The sequence below is a fragment of the Delphinus delphis genome, chromosome 2 (assembly GCF_949987515.2).
Source record: "Delphinus delphis chromosome 2, mDelDel1.2, whole genome shotgun sequence".
In the NCBI taxonomy this organism is placed as follows: domain Eukaryota; kingdom Metazoa; phylum Chordata; class Mammalia; order Artiodactyla; family Delphinidae; genus Delphinus; species Delphinus delphis.
In genome coordinates this window covers 95,189,466-95,205,691 of record NC_082684.1, presented here as the reverse complement: position 1 = coordinate 95,205,691, position 16,226 = coordinate 95,189,466, and positions in this window count along the sequence as shown.

Here is a 16,226-nt window from a genome sequence, read left to right as displayed (position 1 = left end):
TAGACTGAAGTAAGGCTGCCAAGAGGACTTGAAAGCGGGGCAGAATTGCAGGAAACCGATTTCAGGAGGTAGACTGGAATTGCATTGAAAGCATAGGAAAAGAGGCAGAACGTCCACAATGATGCACTTGGCCAAAAAGGGCGTATGCGTTTTTTTCCTGAATATATTCAGGAAAAAAACGCATACGCCCTTTTTGGCCAACCAAGCAAGCTTGCAAAGGAAATCTGCACTACAATGAAGTCTCACTTCCCCCCGGTCAAAAGGGCCATCTGAAAAAAGTGTAAAATCCAGAAAGGCAGGACAGGCCATGGAGAACTGGGAGCCTTGTTATGCTGAAGGGCGGGATGTAAATTGCCAACAGACACTCGGGAGAAGTGTATGGTGTTTCCTGAAACATCTAAAAAACAAAGCAACAGAGCCTAGGGCACTGCCACTTATGGTCCTATAGCTTAGGGAAATTAAAATCAAAAAGACACAGCCACCCCAAAGTTTGGGACGCCTCTGTTTACAAGAACCTCGTTTACAGTACAAGTTCAACATCGCAGAAAGTGAAAAATGGATAAAGAACTTGTGGTACTTACGTACAATGCAGTATCACTCAGCAATGAAATCTATGTCATCAGGCCCATAGCAGCATAATGAGTGGATTCAGGTACGATGATTCTAACTGAAATAAGTCACACAGAAAAAGAAACATCATAAGATATCAGTAATACACGGAATGTAAACTTGGCTACACAGGAACTGAATTACAGAACAGAACAGGGTCTCAAATTTAGAAAACCAACTTATGCTTGCTTAAGGGGAAAGGTGAGTTGGGGTGCTGCATAAAACCAGAGATTGAAATGAGCACAGATAAAGTTCCTTAAGTCAAATATGGAATAGACAAGAGCTACTCCTTGCTCAACGAAATGGACTCAACACCACATATTAAACGCCTAAGAATGTACCTGACTAGTAAGTATCTTAAAACCTATGGATTGCTATGTCTCCGAAAGAGAATCAAGCATGTGTACAGGGGCATAAACGCAGCAGTGATAGGATTGGAGAGGTTCGGTGAGCAAATGAAGACCCTTTGAAGTCATATTGCATGGTACCCATTACACGGGTCTCAACTCTCCAGGTTTAAGGTATTCTTCCCTCAGCTAAAAGATGCATGTGGAACCCAAGTATGATCAACCATGTGAACGGGAGACGTGTTCAAATATGTCTCAGTTTTCCTCCCCTGGTACTCGGGTGCAACATTCCAGACACTTTACTAACACTCTCCCCACTTGGAGAGTCAGCGCCTTTAACCTCCTGTTTGGCCCAGTTTGCAATTTCTGCGGAAGATGAACAGGAATAGCGAGAACCAATGAGAGGCTAGCTGGAGGTGTCTGGACGGGCAAATTTAACTCTCATTTCCCACCAGGAAGAGGAAATAACCAAAGGCTCAGCGTGCCGTACCGGAACCAGATTAGGGCCTGAAGCCATCCTGCGGTGTTGCGGCCAGCTCAAAAGAAAGCGAGTTGAAGAAAGGAGCCCAGGGGCACTGTAATTCACAAACCTGCAGAGTTATAAATGACAGCTATCGTCCAAAAATAGACTGAAGTAAGGCTGCCAAGAGGACTTGAAAGCGGGGCAGAATTGCAGGAAACCGATTTCAGGAGGTAGACTGGAATTGCATTGAAAGCATAGGAAAAGAGGCAGAACGTCCACAATGATGCACTTGGCCAAAAAGGGCGTATGCGTTTTTTCCTGAATATATTCAGGAAAAAACGCATACGCCCTTTTTGGCCAACCAAGCAAGCTTGCAAAGGAAATCTGCACTACAATGAAGTCTCACTTCCCCCCGGTCAAAAGGGCCATCTGAAAAAAGTGTAAAATCCAGAAAGGCAGGACAGGCCATGGAGAACTGGGAGCCTTGTTATGCTGATGGGCGGGATGTAAATTGCCAACAGACACTTGGGAGAAGTATATGGTGTTTCCTGAAACATCTAAAAAACAAAGCAACAGAGCCTAGGGCACTTCTACTTATGGTCCTATAGCTTAGGGAAATTAAAATAAAAAAGACACAGCCACCCCAAAGTTTGGAACGGCTCTGTTTACAAGAACCTCGTTTACACTACAAGTTCAACATCGCAGAAAGTGAAAAATGGATAAAGAAGTTGTGGTATTTACTTACAAAGCAATATCACTCAGCAATGAAATCTGTGTCATCAGGCCCTTAGCAGCACAATGAGTGGATTCAGGTATGATGATTCTAACTGAAATAAGTCACACAGAAAAAGAAACATCATAAGATATCAGTAATACACGGAATGTAAACTTGGCTACACAGGAACGGAATTACAGAACAGAACAGGGACTCAAATTTAGAAAACCAACTTATGCTTGCTTAAGGGTAAAGGTGAGTTGGGGTGCTGCATAAAACCAGAGATTGAAATGAGCACAGATAAAGTTCCTTAAGCCAAATATGGAATAGACAAGAGCTACTCCTTGCTCAACGAAATGGACTCAAAACCGCATATTAAACGCCTAAGAATGTACCTGACTTGTAAGTATCTTAAAACCTATGGATTGCTATGTCTCCAAAAGAGAATCAAGCATGTGTACAGGGGCATAAACGCAGCAGTGATAGGATGGGAGAGGTTCGGTGAGCAAATGAAGACCCTTTGAAGTCATATTGCATGGTACCCATTCCACGGGTTTCAACTACCCAGGTTTAAGGTATTCTTCCTTCAGCTAAAACATGCATGTGGAACCTAGAGTATGATCAACCATGTGATCGGGAGACGTGTTCAAATATGTCTCAGTTTTCGTACCCTGGTACTCGGGTGCAACATTCCAGACGCTTTACTAACACTCTCCCCACTTGGAGAGTCAGTCCCTTTAACCTCCTGTTTGGCCCAGTTTGCAATTTCTGCGGAAGATGAACAGGAATAGTGAGAACCAATGAGAGGCTAGCTGGAGGTGTCTGGACGGGCAAATTTAACTCTCATTTCCCACCAGGAAGAGGAAATAACCAAAGGCTCAGCGTGCCGTACCGGAACCAGATTAGGGCCTGAAGCAATCCTGCGGTGTTGCGGCCAGCTCAAAAGAAACCGAGTTGAAGAAAGGAGCTCAGGGGCACTGTAATTCACAAACCTGCAGAGTTATAAATGACAGCTATCGTCCAAAAATAGACTGAAGTAAGGCTGCCAAGAGGACTTGAAAGCGGGGCAGAATTGCAGGAAACCGATTTCAGGAGGTAGACTGGAATTGCATTGAAAGCATAGGAAAAGAGGCAGAACGTCCACAATGATGCACTTGGCCAAAAAGGGCGTATGCGTTTTTTCCTGAATATATTCAGGAAAAAACGCATACGCCCTTTTTGGCCAACCAAGCAAGCTTGCAACGGAAATCTGCACTACAATGAAGTCTCACTTCCCCCCGGTCAAAAGGGCCATCTGAAAAAAGTGTAAAATCCAGAAAGGCAGGACAGGCCATGGAGAACTGGGAGCCTTGTTATGCTGATGGGCGGGATGTAAATTGCCAACAACCACTCGGGAGAAGTGTATGGTGTTTCCTGAAACATCTAAAAAACAAAGCAACAGAACCTAGGGCACTTCCACTTATGGTCCTATAGCTTAGGGAAATTAAAATCAAAAAGACACAGCCACCCCAAAGTTTGGAACGGCTCTGTTTACAAGACCCTCGTTTACAGTACAAGTTCAACATCGCAGAAAGTGAAAAATGGATAAAGAAGTTGTGGTATTTACTTACAAAGCAATATCACTCAGCAATGAAATCTGTGTCATCAGGCCCTTAGCAGCACAATGAGTGGATTCAGGTATGATGATTCTAACTGAAATAAGTCACACAGAAAAAGAAACATCATAAGATATCACTAATACACGGAATGTAAACTTGGCTACACAGGAACTGAATTACAGAACAGAACAGGGTCTCAAATTTAGAAAACCAACTTATGCTTGCTTAAGGGTAAAGGTGAGTTGGGGTGCTGCATAACCAGAGATCGAAATGAGCACAGATAAAGTTCCTTAAGCCAAATATGGAATAGACAAGAGCTACTCCTTGCTCAACGAAATGGACTCAACACCGCATATTAAACGCCTAAGAATGTACCTGACTAGTAAGTATCTTAAAACCTATGGATTGCTATGTCTCCGAAAGAGAATCAAGCATGTGTACAGGGGCATAAACACAGCAGTGATAGGATTGGAGAGGTTCGGTGAGCAAATGAAGACCCTTTGAAGTCATATTGCATGGTACCCATTCCACGGGTTTCAAATACCCAGGTTTAAGGTATTCTTCCTTCAGCTAAAAGATGCATGTGGAACCCAAGTATGATCAACCATGTGAACGGGAGACGTGTTCAAATATGTATCAGTTTTCCACCCCTGGTACTCGGGTGCAACATTCCAGACGCTTTACTAACACTCTCCCCACTTGGAGAGTCAGCGCCTTTAACCTCCTGTTTGGCCCAGTTTGAAATTTCTTGGAAGATGAACAGGAATAGCGAGAACCAATGAGAGACTAGCTGGAGGTGCCTGGACGGGCAAATTTAACTCTCATTTCCCACCAGGAAGAGGAAATAACCAAAGGCTCAGCGTGCCGTGCCGGAACCAGATTAGGGCCTGAAGCCATCCTGCGGTGTTGCGGCCAGGTCACAAGAAAGCGAGTTGAAGAAAGGAGCTCAGGGGCACTGTAATTCACAAACCTGCAGAGTTATAAATGACAGCTATCGTCCAAAAATAGACTGAAGTAAGGCTGCCAAGAGGACTTGAAAGCGGGGAAGAATTGCAGGAAACCGATTTCAGGAGGTAGACTGGAATTGCATTACAAGCATAGGAAAAGAGGCAGAACGTCCACAATGATGCACTTGGCCAAAAAGGGCGTATGCGTTTTTTCCTGAATATATTCAGGAAAAAACGCATACGCCCTTTTTGGCCAACCAAGCAAACTTGCAAAGGAAATCTGCACTACAATGAAGTCTCACTTCCCCCCGGTCAAAAGGGCCATCTGAGAAAAGTGTAAAATCCAGAAAGGCAGGACAGGCCATGGAGAACTGGGAGCCTTGTTATGCTGATGGGCGGGATGTAAATTGCCAACAACCACTCGGGAGAAGTGTATGGTGTTTCCTGAAACATCTAAAAAACAAAGCAACAGAACCTAGGGCACTTCCACTTATGGTCCTATAGCTTAGGGAAATTAAAATCAAAAAGACACAGCCACCCCAAAGTTTGGAACGGCTCTGTTTACAAGAACCTCGTTTACAGTACAAGTTCAACATCGCAGAAATTGAAAAATGGATAAAGAAGTTGTGGTATTTACTTACAAAGCAATATCACTCAGCAATGAAATCTGTGTCATCAGGACCTTAGCAGCACAATGAGTGGATTCAGGTATGATGATTCTAACTGAAATAAGTCACACAGAAAAAGAAACATCATAAGATATCAGTAATACACGGAATGTAAACATGGCTACACAGGAACTGAATTACAGAACAGAACAGGGACTCAAATTTAGAAAACCAACTTATGCTTGCTTAAGGGTAAAGGTGAGTTGGGGTGCTGCATAAAACCAGAGATTGAAATGAGCACAGATAAAGTTCCTTAAGCCAAATATGGAATAGACAAGAGCTACTCCTTGCTCAACGAAATGGACTCAACACCGCATATTAAACGCCTAAGAATGTACCTGACTTGTAAGTATCTTAAAACCTATGGATTGCTATGTCTCCAAAAGAGAATCAAGCATGTGTACAGGGGCATAAACGCAGCAGTGATAGGATGGGAGAGGTTCGGTGAGCAAATGAAGACCCTTTGAAGTCATATTGCATGGTACCCATTCCACGGGTTTCAACTACCCAGGTTTAAGGTATTCTTCCTTCAGCTAAAACATGCATGTGGAACCTAGAGTATGATCAACCATGTGATCGGGAGACGTGTTCAAATATGTCTCAGTTTTCGTACCCTGGTACTCGGGTGCAACATTCCAGACGCTTTACTAACACTCTCCCCACTTGGAGAGTCAGGCCCTTTAACCTCCTGTTTGGCCCAGTTTGCAATTTCTGCGGAAGATGAACAGGAATAGTGAGAACCAATGAGAGGCTAGCTGGAGGTGTCTGGACGGGCAAATTTAACTCTCATTTCCCACCAGGAAGAGGAAATAACCAAAGGCTCAGCGTGCCGTACCGGAACCAGATTAGGGCCTGAAGCAATCCTGCGGTGTTGCGGCCAGCTCAAAAGAAACCGAGTTGAAGAAAGGAGCTCAGGGGCACTGTAATTCACAAACCTGCAGAGTTATAAATGACAGCTATCGTCCAAAAATAGACTGAAGTAAGGCTGCCAAGAGGACTTGAAAGCGGGGCAGAATTGCAGGAAACCGATTTCAGGAGGTAGACTGGAATTGCATTGAAAGCATAGGAAAAGAGGCAGAACGTCCACAATGATGCACTTGGCCAAAAAGGGCGTATGCGTTTTTTCCTGAATATATTCAGGAAAAAACGCATACGCCCTTTTTGGCCAACCAAGCAAGCTTGCAACGGAAATCTGCACTACAATGAAGTCTCACTTCCCCCCGGTCAAAAGGGCCATCTGAAAAAAGTGTAAAATCCAGAAAGGCAGGACAGGCCATGGAGAACTGGGAGCCTTGTTATGCTGATGGGCGGGATGTAAATTGCCAACAACCACTCGGGAGAAGTGTATGGTGTTTCCTGAAACATCTAAAAAACAAAGCAACAGAACCTAGGGCACTTCCACTTATGGTCCTATAGCTTAGGGAAATTAAAATCAAAAAGACACAGCCACCCCAAAGTTTGGAACGGCTCTGTTTACAAGAACCTCGTTTACAGTACAAGTTCAACATCGCAGAAAGTGAAAAATGGATAAAGAACTTGTGGTACTTACGTACAATGCAGTATCACTCAGCAATGAAATCTATGTCATCAGGCCCGTAGCAGCATAATGAGTAGATTCAGGTACGATGATTCTAACTGAAATAAGTCACACAGAAAAAGAAACATCATAAGATATCACGAATACACGGAATGTAAACTTGGCTACACAGGAACTGAATTCCAAAACAGAACAGGTTCTCAAATTTAGAAAACCAACTTATGCTTGCTTAAGGGTAAAGGTGAGTTGGGGTGCTGCATAAAACCAGAGATTGAAATGAGCACAGATAAAGTTCCTTAAGCCAAATATGGAATAGACAAGAGCTACTCCTTGCTCAACGAAATGGACTCAACACCGCATATTAAACGCCTAAGAATGTACCTGACTAGTAAGTATCTTAAAACCTATGGATTGCTATGTCTCTGAAAGAGAATCAAGCATGTGTACAGGGGCATAAACGCAGCAGTGATAGGATTGGAGAGGTTCGGTGAGCAAATGAAGACCCTTTGAAGTCATATTGCATGGTACCCATTCCACGGGTTTCAAATACCCAGGTTTAAGGTATTCTTCCTTCAGCTAAAACATGCATGTGGAACCTAGAGTATGATCAACCATGTGATCGGGAGACGTGTTCAAATATGTCTCAGTTTTCGTACCCTGGTACTCGGGTGCAACATTCCAGACGCTTTACTAACACTCTCCCGACTTGGAGAGTCAGTCCCTTTAACCTCCTGTTTGTCCCAGTTTGCAATTTCTGCGGAAGATGAACAGGAATAGCGAGAACCAATGAGAGGCTAGCTGGAGGTGTCTGGACGGGCAAATTTAACTCTCATTTCCCACCAGGAAGAGGAAATAACCAAAGGCTCAGCGTGCCGTGCCGGAACCAGATTAGGGCCTGAACCCATCCTGCGGTGTTGCGGCCAGGTCACAAGAAAGCAAGTTGAAGAAAGGAGCTCAGGGGCACTGTAATTCACAAACCTGCAGAGTTATAAATGACAGCTATCGTCCAAAAATAGACTGAAGTAAGGCTGCCAAGAGGACTTGAAAGCGGGGCAGAATTGCAGGAAACCGATTTCAGGAGGTAGACTGGAATTGCATTGAAAGCATAGGAAAAGAGGCAGAACGTCCACAATGATGCACTTGGCCAAAAAGGGCGTATGCGTTTTTTCCTGAATATATTCAGGAAAAAACGCATACGCCCTTTTTGGCCAACCAAGCAAGCTTGCAAAGGAAATCTGCACTACAATGAAGTCTCACTTCCCCCCGGTCAAAAGGGCCATCTGAAAAAAGTGTAAAATCCAGAAAGGCAGGACAGGCCATTGAGAATTGGGAGCCTTCTTATGCTGATGGGCGGGATGTAAATTGCCAACAGACACTTGGGAGAAGTGTATGGTGTTCCCTGAAACATCTAAAAAACAAAGCAACAGAGCCTAGGGCACTTCCACTTATGGTCCTATAGCTTAGGGAAATTAAAATCAAAAAGACACAGCCACCCCAAAGTTTGGGACGCCTCCGTTTACAACAACCTCGTTTACCGTACAAGTTCAGTATCACAGAAAGTGAAAAATGGATAAAGAACTTGAGGTACTTACGTACAATGCAGTATCACTCAGCAATGAAATCTATGTCATCAGGCCCTTAGCAGCATAATGAGTGGATTCAGGTACGATGATTCTAACTGAAATAAGTCACACAGAAAAAGAAACATCATAAGATATCACTAATACACGGAATGTAAACTTGGCTACACAGGAACTGAATTACAGAACAGAACAGGGTCTCAAATTTAGAAAACCAACTTATGCTTGCTTAAGGGGAAAGGTGAGTTGGCGTGCTGCATAAAACCAGAGATTGAAATGAGCACAGATAAAGTTCCTTAAGCCAAATATGGAATAGACAAGAGCTACTCCTTGCTCAACGAAATGGACTCAACACCCCATATTAAACGCCTAAGAATGTACCTGACTAGTAAGTATCTTAAAACCTATGGATTGCTATGTCTCCAAAAGAGAATCAAGCGTGTGTACAGGGGCATAAACGCAGCAGTGATAGGATTGGAGAGGTTCGGTGAGCAAATGAAGACCCTTTGAAGTCATATTGCATGGTACCCATTACACGGGTCTCAACTCTCCAGGTTTTAGGTATTCTTCCTTCAGCTAAAACATGCATGTGGAACCCAGAGTATGATCAACCATGTGAACGGGAGACGTGTTCAAATATGTCTCAGTTTTCCTCCCCTGGTACTCGGGTGCAACATTCCAGACGCTTTACTAACACTCTCCCGACTTGGAGAGTCAGTGCCTTTAACCTCCTGTTTGGCACAGTTTGCAATTTCTGCGGAAGATGAACAGGAATAGCGAGAACCAATGAGAGGCTAGCTGGAGGTGTCTGAACGGGCAAATTTAACTCTCATTTCCCACCAGGAAGAGGAATTAACCAAAGGCTCAGCGTGCCAGGCCGGAACCAGATTAGGGCCTGAAGCCATCCTGCGGTGTTGCGGCCAGGTCACAAGAAAGCAAGTTGAAGAAAGGAGCTCAGGGGCACTGTAATTCACAAACCTGCAGAGTTATAAATGACAGCTATCGTCCAAAAATAGACTGAAGTAAGGCTGCCAAGAGGACTTGAAAGCGGGGCAGAATTGCAGGAAACCGATTTCAGGAGGTAGACTGGAATTGCATTGAAAGCATAGGAAAAGAGGCAGAACGTCCACAATGATGCACTTGGCCAAAAAGGGCGTATGCGTTTTTTCCTGAATATATTCAGGAAAAAACGCATACGCCCTTTTTGGCCAACCAAGCAAGCTTGCAAAGGAAATCTGCACTACAATGAAGTCTCACTTCCCCCCGGTCAAAAGGGCCATCTGAAAAAAGTGTAAAATCCAGAAAGGCAGGACAGGCCATGGAGAACTGGGAGCCTTGTTATGCTGAAGGGCGGGATGTAAATTGCCAACAACCACTCGGGAGAAGTGTATGGTGTTTCCTGAAACATCTAAAAAACAAAGCAACAGAGCCTAGGGCACTTCCACTTATGGTCCTATAGCTTAGGGAATTTAAAATCAAAAAGACACAGCCACCCCAAAGTTTGGAACGGCTCTGTTTACAAGAAACTCGTTTACATTACAAGTTCAACATCGCAGAAATTGAAAAATGGATAAAGAAGTTGTGGTATTTACTTACAAAGCAATATCACTCAGCAATGAAATCTGTGTCATCAGGCCCTTAGCAGCACAATGAGTGGATTCAGGTATGATGATTCTAACTGAAATAAGTCACACAGAAAAAGAAACATCATAAGATATCAGTAATACACGGAATGTAAACTTGGCTACACAGGAACTGAATTACAGAACAGAACACGGTCTCAAATTTAGAAAACCAACTTATGCTTGCTTAAGGGGAAAGGTGAGTTGGGGTGCTGCATAAAACCAGAGATTGAAATGAGCACAGATAAAGTTCCTTAAGCCAAATATGGAATAGACAAGAGCTACTCCTTGCTCAACGAAATGGACTCAACACCGCATATTAAACGCCTAAGAATGTACCTGACTACTAAGTATCTTAAAACCTATGGATTGCTATGTCTCCAAAAGAGAATCAAGCGTGTGTACAGGGGCATAAACGCAGCAGTGATAGGATTGGAGAGGTTCGGTGAGCAAATGAAGACCCTTTGAAGTCATATTGCATGGTACCCATTCCACGGGTTTCAACTACCCAGGTTTTAGGTATTCTTCCTTCAGCTAAAACATGCATGTGGAACCCAAGTATGATCAACCATGTGAACGGGAGACGTGTTCAAATATGTCTCAGTTTTCCTCCCCTGGTACTCGGGTGCAACATTCCAGACGCTTTACTAACACTCTCCCCACTTGGAGAGTCAGCGCCTTTAACCTCCTGTTTGTCCCAGTTTGCAATTTCTGCGGAAGATGAACAGGAATAGCGAGAACCAATGAGAGGCTAGCTGGAGGTGTCTGGACGGGCAAATTTAACTCTCATTTCCCACCAGGAAGAGGAAATAACCAAAGGCTCAGCGTGCCGTGCCGGAACCAGATTAGGGCCTGAAGCCATCCTGCGGTGTTGCGGCCAGCTCAAAAGAAAGCGAGTTGAAGAAAGGAGCTCAGGGGCACTGTAATTCACAAACCTGCAGAGTTATAAATGACAGCTATCGTCCAAAAATAGACTGAAGTAAGGCTGCCAAGAGGACTTGAAAGCGGGGCAGAATTGCAGGAAACCGATTTCAGGAGGTAGACTGGAATTGCATTGAAAGCATAGGAAAAGAGGCAGAACGTCCACAATGATGCACTTGGCCAAAAAGGGCGTATGCGTTTTTTCCTGAATATATTCAGGAAAAAACGCATACGCCCTTTTTGGCCAACCAAGCAAGCTTGCAAAGGAAATCTGCACTACAATGAAGTCTCACTTCCCCCCGGTCAAAAGGGCCATCTGAAAAAAGTGTAAAATCCAGAAAGGCAGGACAGGCCATTGAGAATTGGGAGCCTTCTTATGCTGATGGGCGGGATGTAAATTGCCAACAGACACTTGGGAGAAGTGTATGGTGTTTCCTGAAACATCTAAAAAACAAAGCAACAGAGCCTAGGGCACTTCCACTTATGGTCCTATAGCTTAGGGAAATTAAAATCAAAAAGACACAGCCACCCCAAAGTTTGGGACGCCTCCGTTTACAAGAACCTCGTTTACCGTACAAGTTCAATATCACAGAAAGTGAAAAATGGATAAAGAACTTGAGGTACTTACGTACAATGCAGTATCACTCAGCAATGAAATCTATGTCATCAGGCCCTTAGCAGCATAATGAGTGGATTCAGGTATGATGATTCTAACTGAAATAAGTCACACAGAAAAAGAAACATCATAAGATATCAGTAATACACGGAATGGAAACTTGGCTACACAGGAACTGAATTACAGAACAGAACAGGGTCTCAAATTTAGAAAACCAACTTATGCTTGCTTAAGGGGAAAGGTGAGTTGGCGTGCTGCATAAAACCAGAGATTGAAATGAGCACAGATAAAGTTCCTTAAGCCAAATATGGAATAGACAAGAGCTACTCCTTGCTCAACGAAATGGACTCAACACCCCATATTAAACGCCTAAGAATGTACCTGACTAGTAAGTATCTTAAAACCTATGGATTGCTATGTCTCCAAAAGAGAATCAAGCGTGTGTACAGGGGCATAAACGCAGCAGTGATAGGATTGGAGAGGTTCGGTGAGCAAATGAAGACCCTTTGAAGTCATATTGCATGGTACCCATTCCACGGGTTTCAACTACCCAGGTTTTAGGTATTATTCCTTCAGCTAAAACATGCATGTGGAACCCAGAGTATGATCAACCATGTGAACGGGAGACGTGTTCAAATATGTCTCAGTTTTCCTCCCCTGGTACTCGGGTGCAACATTCCAGACGCTTTACGAACACTCTCCCCACTTGGAGAGTCAGTGCCTTTAACCTCCTGTTTGGCCCAGTTTGCAATTTCTGCGGAAGATGAACAGGAATAGCGAGAACCAATGAGAGGCTAGCTGGAGGTGTCTGAACGGGCAAATTTAACTCTCATTTCCCACCAGGAAGAGGAATTAACCAAAGGCTCAGCGTGCCGGGCCGGAACCAGATTAGGGCCTGAAGCCATCCTGCGGTGTTGCGGCGAGGTCACAAGAAAGCAAGTTGAAGAAAGGAGCTCAGGGGCACTGTAATTCACAAACCTGCAGAGTTATAAATGACAGCTATCGTCCAAAAATAGACTGAAGTAAGTCTGCCAAGAGGACTTGAAAGCGGGGCAGAATTGCAGGAAACCGATTTCAGGAGGTAGACTGGAATTGCATTGAAAGCATAGGAAAAGAGGCAGAACGTCCACAATGATGCACTTGGCCAAAAAGGGCGTATGCGTTTTTTCCTGAATATATTCAGGAAAAAACGCATACGCCCTTTTTGGCCAACCAAGCAAGCTTGCAAAGGAAATCTGCATTACAATGAAGTCTCACTTCCCCCCGGTCAAAAGGGCCATCTGAAAAAAGTGTAAAATCCAGAAAGGCAGGACAGGCCATTGAGAACTGGGAGCCTTGTTATGCTGATGGGCGGGATGTAAATTGCCAACAGACACTTGGGAGAAGTGTATGGTGTTTCCTGAAACATCTAAAAAACAAAGCAACAGAACCTAGGGCACTTCCACTTATGGTCCTATAGCTTAGGGAAATTAAAATCAAAAAGACACAGCCACCCCAAAGTTTGGGACGCCTCTGTTTACAAGAACCTCGTTTACCGTACAAGTTCAACATCGCAGAAAGTGAAAAATGGATAAAGAAGTTGTGGTATTCACTTACAAAGCAATATCACTCAGCAATGAAATCTATGTCATCAGGCCCTTAGCAGCACAATGAGTGGATTCAGGTATGATGATTCTAACTGAAATAAGTCACACAGAAAAAGAAACATCATAAGATATCAGTAATACACGGAATGTAAACTTGGCTACACAGGAACTGAATTACAGAACAGAACAGGGTCTCAAATTTAGAAAACCAACTTATGCTTGCTTAAGGGGAAAGGTGAGTTGGGGTGCTGCATAAAACCAGAGATTGAAATGAGCACAGATAAAGTTCCTTAAGCCAAATATGGAATAGACAAGAGCTACTCCTTGCTCAACGAAATGGACTCAACACCGCATATTAAACGCCTAAGAATGTACCTGACTAGTAAGTATCTTAAAACCTATGGATTGCTATGTCTCCGAAAGAGAATCAAGCATGTGTACAGGGGCATAAACGCAGCAGTGATAGGATTGGAGAGGTTCGGTGAGCAAATGAAGACCCTTTGAAGTCATATTGCATGGTACCCAGTCCACGGGTTTCAAATACACAGGTTTAAGGTATTCTTCCTTCACCTAAAACATACATGTGGAACCCAAGTATGATCAACCATGTGAACGGGAGACGTGTTCAAATATGTCTCAGTTTTCCTCCCCTGGTACTCGGGTGCAACATTCCAGACTATTTACTAACACTCTCCCCACTTGGAAAGTCAGTGCCTTTAACCTCCTGTTTGGCCCAGTTTGCAATTTCTGCGGAAGATGAACAGGAATAGCGAGAACCAATGAGAGACTAGCTGGAGGTGTCTGGACGGGCAAATTTAACTCTCATTTCCCACCAGGAAGAGGAAATAACCAAAGGCTCAGCATGCCGTGCCGGAACCAGATTAGGGCCTGAAGACATCCTGTGGTGTTGCGGCCAGGTCACAAGAAAGCGAGTTGAAGAAAGGAGCTCAGGGGCACTGTAATTCACAAACCTGCAGAGTTATAAATGACAGCTATCGTCCAAAAATAGACTGAAGTAAGGCTGCCAAGAGGACTTGAAAGCGGGGCAGAATTGCAGGAAACCGATTTCAGGAGGTAGACTGGAATTGCATTGAAAGCATAGGAAAAGAGGCAGAACGTCCACAATGATGCACTTGGCCAAAAAGGGCGTATGCGTTTTTTCCTGAATATATTCAGGAAAAAACGCATACGCCCTTTTTGGCCAACCAAGCAAGCTTGCAAAGGAAATCTGCACTACAATGAAGTCTCACTTCCCCCCGGTCAAAAGGGCCATCTGAAAAAAGTATAAAATCCAGAAAGGCAGGACAGGCCATGGAGAACTGGGAGCCTTGTTATGCTGATGGGCGGGATGTAAATTGCCAACAACCACTCGGGAGAAGTGTATGGTGTTTCCTGAAACATCTAAAAAACAAAGCAACAGAGCCTAGGGCACTTCCACTTATGGTCCTATAGCTTAGGGAAATTAAATTCAAAAAGACACAGCCACCCCAAAGTTTGGAACGGCTCTGTTTACAAGAACCTCGTTTACAGTACAAGTTCAACATCGCAGAAAGTGAAAAATGGATAAAGAACTTGTGGTACTTACGTACAATGCAGTATCACTCAGCAATGAAATCTATGTCATCAGGCCCGTAGCAGCATAATGAGTGGATTCAGGTACGATGATTCTAACTGAAATAAGTCACACAGAAAAAGAAACATCATAAGATATCACTAATACACGGAATGTAAACTTGGCTACACAGGAACTGAATTACAGAACAGAACAGGGTCTCAAATTTAGAAAACCAACTTATGCTTGCTTAAGGGAAAAGGTGAGTTGGGGTGCTGCATAAAACCAGAGATTGAAATGAGCACAGATAAAGTTCCTTAAGCCAAATATGGAATAGACAAGAGCTACTCCTTGCTCAACGAAATGGACTCAACACCGCATTTTAAATGCCTAAGAATGTACCTGACTAGTAAGTATCTTAAAACCTATGGATTGCTATGTCTCCGAAAGAGAATCAAGCATGTGTACAGGGGCATAAACGCAGCAGTGATAGGATTGGAGAGGTTCGGTGAGCAAATGAAGACCCTTTGAAGTCATATTGCATGGTACCCATTCCACGGGTTTCAACTACCCAGGTTTAAGGTATTCTTCCTTCAGCTAAAACATGCATGTGGGACCTAGAGTATGATCAACCATGTGATCGGGAGACGCGTTCAAATATGTCTCAGTTTTCGTACCCTGGTACTCGGGTGCAACATTCCAGACGCTTTACTAACACTCTCCCCACTTGGAGAGTCAGTCCCTTTAACCTCCTGTTTGGCCCAGTTTGCAATTTCTGTGGAAGATGAACAGGAATAGCGAGAACCAATGAGAGACTAGCTGGAGGTGTCTGGATGGGCAAATTTAACTCTCATTTCCCACCAGGAAGAGGAATTAACCAAAGGCTCAGCGTGCCGTGCCAGAACCAGATTAGGGCCTGAAGACATCCTGCGGTGTTGCGGCCAGGTCACAAGAAAGCGAGTTGAAGAAAGGAGCTCAGGGGCACTGTAATTCACAAACCTGCAGAGTTATAAATGACAGCTATCGTCCAAAAATAGACTGAAGTAAGGCTGCCAAGAGGACTTGAAAGCGGGGCAGAATTGCAGGAAACCGATTTCAGGAGGTAGACTGGAATTGCATTGAAAGCATAGGAAAAGAGGCAGAACGTCCACAATGATGCACTTGGCCAAAAAGGGCGTATGCGTTTTTTCCTGAATATATTCAGGAAAAAACGCATACGCCCTTTTTGGCCAACCAAGCAAGCTTGCAAAGGAAATCTGCACTACAATGAAGTCTCACTTCCCCCCGGTCAAAAGGGCCATCTGAAAAAAGTGTAAAATCCAGAAAGGCAGGACAGGCCATGGAGAACTGGGAGCCTTGTTATGCTGAAGGGCGGGATGTAAATTGCCAACAAACACTCGGGAGAAGTGTATGGTGTTTCCTGAAACATCTAAAAAACAAAGCAACAGAGCCTAGGGCACTTCCA